Source organism: Neophocaena asiaeorientalis, unplaced genomic scaffold, assembly GCF_003031525.2.
Source record: "Neophocaena asiaeorientalis asiaeorientalis breed wild unplaced genomic scaffold, Neophocaena_asiaeorientalis_V1.1 scaffold796, whole genome shotgun sequence".
NCBI lineage: Eukaryota > Metazoa > Chordata > Mammalia > Artiodactyla > Phocoenidae > Neophocaena > Neophocaena asiaeorientalis.
Genome location: NW_020171803.1, coordinates 85,965 through 90,655, shown reverse-complemented (window position 1 = coordinate 90,655; position 4,691 = coordinate 85,965). Strand labels below are relative to the sequence as shown.

Sequence of the window (4,691 nt, the reverse complement as noted above, 5' to 3'; positions counted from 1 at the left end):
GGTGGATATTAAGTAAAGGCTAGTTGCTTATGGAGATCTTGGATATACTGGAAGCTGATTGGTTTGGCTCCAAGAAACCCAAAAGCCTGGCTGAAAGAAGTGGAATCCCTTACGTCTGAAGAGTTGAGTGTGCCATTTCCCAGCATACCTGGTTACCTTATGTTTAACAGCTATACTCTCGAAAGTTCCAAATATCTAACAAAATGGCGAGATTTTACTAAAAACAACCTAGAATTACAATGACAATTATGGGAAATGTGACCGTTCATTTAAGAAGCGCACTTGAGAAAAAGGGAATCCCAAAGCGTAGAGACAGAAAGGATGCCTACTTCAATTGGTATGCAGAAGCTTACAAAAGCCTTCATGATTCCAAAATAGCTTCATTAAACGACTCATTACAAAAGTCTAATGTAAAATTAAAGACACAATATGTACCTAAAACAAAATACGAGGGACTGAGGTGAACCCTACTGCTCCCCCCTTTCCATCTTCACCCGAGTACTCATGTTTTTCTAATTCTCTGTCCAAACTGCATTTCTACTCTGAAGGGACTATTACACAGCTATCATTTACAGCAAAACCACTGGAGGCTGCAGACTAACTGCTTCAGGTATTTTCACACCTTGGTCAAAGAGTGAACTAAGGGCTGTGGGTAAAGCATTTCATAAACTAGGGAGGAGCCTACCTTTTTACTCCACCATATGCAAGCTCTGTCTTGATTTGTATAAACATACATCAGTTTGTCCAGTTCTTGAAATTCATAAAAATAATGCAAATCAAAATGTACACATTTATGTCTGACACTTTTACTTAACGTTTTTGAGTGCCATCCAATATTTGGTGTGGATAAGCAGTTCAATCTGTCTTTATGGCTAAGTAATTGACATTGTAAGAATATATAAAAAAATCATACCCCTCAAGATTGAGGGGTGAAATATCTCAAGGGGGGGATCTTTTAAGCAGATAGGGTAGGGTGTCCCCAGAGAAAGAAAACCAGTCATGACTTTCTTGACAGAAGAGAAGCCAGTTTTGGCCTAAACCATTCTGTGATCTTAGCCTGGCCACAGTGCTTGCCATTGAACAGGGCTCAGTAATTAATATCTTAAGGGAACAAGAGAATGTAGAAACAAATGACTATTAATCAGGCAAGCAAAATAACAATAGCAAAGATAATATATCAGTTGTAAAGACTCCCAGCTCTCTTTTGATGTAAAGATTATCCCAAAGTGCTCAACCACCAGGTCAGCTGGAACCTAATGGATCACATTGACCTTTGCTGACCCTCCTGACTTCAAGCAACTGAAGCTTGGACGCTGTAGACTGCCCATGCCCCTTCATGAATATGCATGTATCCTTGGTTTAAAACTTCCACACTTTTCCTCTTCAGGGAGACACTGCTTTGGGAAAGATCCCTGGTGTTCTCCTCACTTGCTGCAAGTAAAAAATCCTTCATTCTCCCCATCTTTGGCTCAGTTGTCTTTCGGCTTTGGCACCCACCGAGAGGGGACCCCAGTTTTCAGGTGACAGTTCTAATAGGTGAACAGTGATATATCATTGCTGTATTAATTTGTAATTACTGGTGGTAGATGATGTTGAGTATATTTGTGTGTACTATCTGTATATCTTTTTTGGCCAGGTGTCTGTTTAGTTCTTTCCCTAATTTTAATGGGGTTGCTGGTGTTAGAGGTCTTTGTATATTTGAGGCAAATCCTTTAATGGATATGTGTTTGCAAATATTTCTCTCCCAGTTTGTGACTTGTCTTTTGATTTCCTGAATAAGGTCTTCCACAGAGTAGAAATCTTTATTTTATAAAGTTCACAATATTACCTATTTTTCTTTCTGGACTGCCCTTTTTTGTGTTGTGTGTTAAAACTCAGTGCTCGTGGTGCTTGCTTCGGCAGCACATATACTAAAACTGGAACGATACCGAGAAGGTGAGCATGGCCCTACGCAAGGCTGACATGCAAATTCCATATCTTTGAAATACTGTAACAAATTCAATAAAGACTTTAAAAATGGTCCACATAAAAAAATCTTTTAAAAAATTAAGATGTGCGACTGTATTAAAGGAAAACTCAGCACTCATGATCTACATGACCAAACCCAAGCTCATGTGTTTTTCTTTCTATGCTTTCTCCTATAATTTTGAATCATTTTGCATTTAAAATTTGCCTATGAATAATTTTTTAATTTTTTATTTATTTTTATTTATTTACTTTTATTTATTATTTTTGGCTGCATTGGGTCTTTGTTGCTGTGGGTGGGCTTTCTCTAGTTGTGGCGAGTGGGGCCGTACTCTTTATTTGTGGTGCACGGGCTTCTCATTGCAGTGGCTTCTCTTGTTGTGGCTCACGGGCTCTAGGTGTGTGGGCTTCAGTAGCTGTGGCACGCGGGCTCAGTAGTTGTGGCTCACGGGCTCTAGAGCGCAGGCTCAGTAGTTGTGGTGCATGGGCTTAGTTGCTCTACGGCATGTGGGATCTTCCCGGACTAGGGCTTGAACCCGTGTTCCCTGCATTGGCAGGCGGATTCTTAACCACCGAGCCACCAGGGAAGTCCCTATGAATAATTTTTGGGTGAATTTGGTGTAAGTTGTAAACTTTGCGTCTTCATGCATGTCACACCAAATGGTTAATTGTTCATTAACTCTTTTTGGAGAAGTTATGGGATACTGTCTCCATCTCAGTTTGAATTTCCACAGGTTAATGGGTTCAGCGGTTCCGCCAGCAGGGGGAGCTGTCGCCGGTGACCCGTGAGGAAGGCGCGGCCTGCACTTCCCGCGCTGACCACAGGGTGGCGCTGAGCCGTCTCTGACCCACGGCGCATGCGCGTTCCCCGCGGACTCCGCTATGAGCGCAGCTGAGAGACCTTGTGTCTCACGCACCGTCAGGGCCACGGCTGGCACGCCCGGGGTGAGCGTCTCAGCCGACAGGTGCTGGGTCTCCTTAGGACTTGCTGGGGTTTTGGCTTCAGGACAACACTGGGCCGTGTCCACGCTGACGGGAGCTGGGTTTCCTGACGATGCCGGCGACGCGGGGAGGAAAAGGTGAGGAGAAGCCTCCTGCCGGCACTGACTGCTGCGGGCCCTCTGTTAACAAGGCTCGTTGCGCTGGCTACCCACACTGCCGCCCCCCATTCAGCGCTGTCGTTAGTCTCATTTCACAGCTTAGATGCTCAGGAACGTGCCCCAGGTCACGTGCTCACTGGGTGTCAGAGCCAGCTCTTTGTGACGCTGGGCCTTGAGGTCTGGACCGCTGTGGTTGCACAGCTGGCGTCCAGAGGATGTGAGCGGGGTGGGGGTGGGGGCAAGGGAGGGCTGAGCCGCATAGGGGACGTGTGGGTAGGGGGCAGGATCTGACGCCAGCTCAGACTCCATGTCTCCCCCCTTCCCCCGGTGGGTGTGTGCCCCCAGAGGTGGGCTGTTGGGGAACTTCCGCCCACTGGACTGCCGTGGCATGGGGCTCCTGCACCCCTTGCCAGCCCTGGGGGTGCCCGGGGAGCTGAGTGTGGCCCGTCCCCTCTGAGGGCGTCTGGGCCAGAGAGTGGGGAAGAGAGGTGGGGATAAGGGAGGGACACTGAGGTGCGGTGCCTCCGAGGCGGAGGGGAAATGGGTGGAACTGGTGTTGATGGGGTGTGGGGGGGGCTGAGAGGAAGGGACGAGCCTGACTGGGATGGTGATGGTGATGCCGCTGATTGAAACGAGGAAGAGAACCCTTTACAGACGCTGGGACCGTATTTTTAGATGACACACTTATCAGGTATTATTGATTTGATGGAGTCTTTTTGCTGTAAAGAGAACCACCCAATTCCTTTATATGGTAGGAAGATATAACTTTCCAGAATACATAGAGCAGAAATATTATTATTTGGGTCATAAATTCATATTCCCTTCCTGCCTGTTTCAATGTTACTTTTCCTCCTTTCCCATCATTCCTTTATCCTCTGCTGCTCACTAGGGTAAGAAAACACACTTCTTGCTCTCTGTATGATTGGTTTGGCAGGTTCTTTTTTTTTTTTTTGCCGTACGCGGGCCTCTCACTGCTGTGGCCTCTCCCATTGCAGAGCACAGGCTCTGGACGCGCAGGCTCAGCGGCCATGGCTCATGCGCCCAGCCACTCCGCGGCACATGGGATCTTCCCAGACCAGGGCACGAACCCGTGTCCCCTGCATCGGCAGGCGGACTCTCAACCACTGCACCACCAGGGAAGCCCAGCAGGTTCTTCTTGAATTCTTTGGGCCCCAGGTGGAGGGCCACACTTATTTCTCATCAGGCGCCGCCGGTGTTCGCGGTGGTGGCCACGGGTGTGTGGATCCTGCTCTGCCCCCCTGGAGCACACTGATGCCCAGCATCATAACAAAGCCGTCGATTCCGCACTGGAGAGAAGGATTAAAATGCAGACAGTCTGGTGAGTGGTCATATAAACTTCAGGCCCTTTCCTGGCAGGAGGGGGTGGAGGACAAAATCCATTGAGCTGTGGGGAGTGAGGCAGCTGGCCTCCCAGTTCCGCTCGGGGACAGCTCCCCCAGTCAGTTTAGAAACACACGGCTGCCAGCTGGGGAGGCACGACCTTGCCCGCTGACTCTGCCTCACCCTACGGGTCAGCTCCCGGCTCAGGACCGGCAGATGCGGTACCAAATACCGCTGAGTGCTGGCTGGGACCCGCATCTCCCTCTCACACAGGCCGGCCAGCGC

The 4,691-nt window shown here is 48.5% G+C and overlaps 1 non-coding gene across 1 annotated transcript; it reads left to right on the top strand.

Moving 5' to 3' along the window:
- The first annotated feature begins 1,886 nt into the window (after positions 1–1,886).
- LOC112398047 (U6 spliceosomal RNA) lies at positions 1,887–1,992 on the top strand. Its single transcript, XR_003002915.1, has one exon. It is a non-coding gene; the product is annotated as a U6 spliceosomal RNA (small nuclear RNA).
- Positions 1,993–4,691: the final 2,699 nt, after the last annotated feature.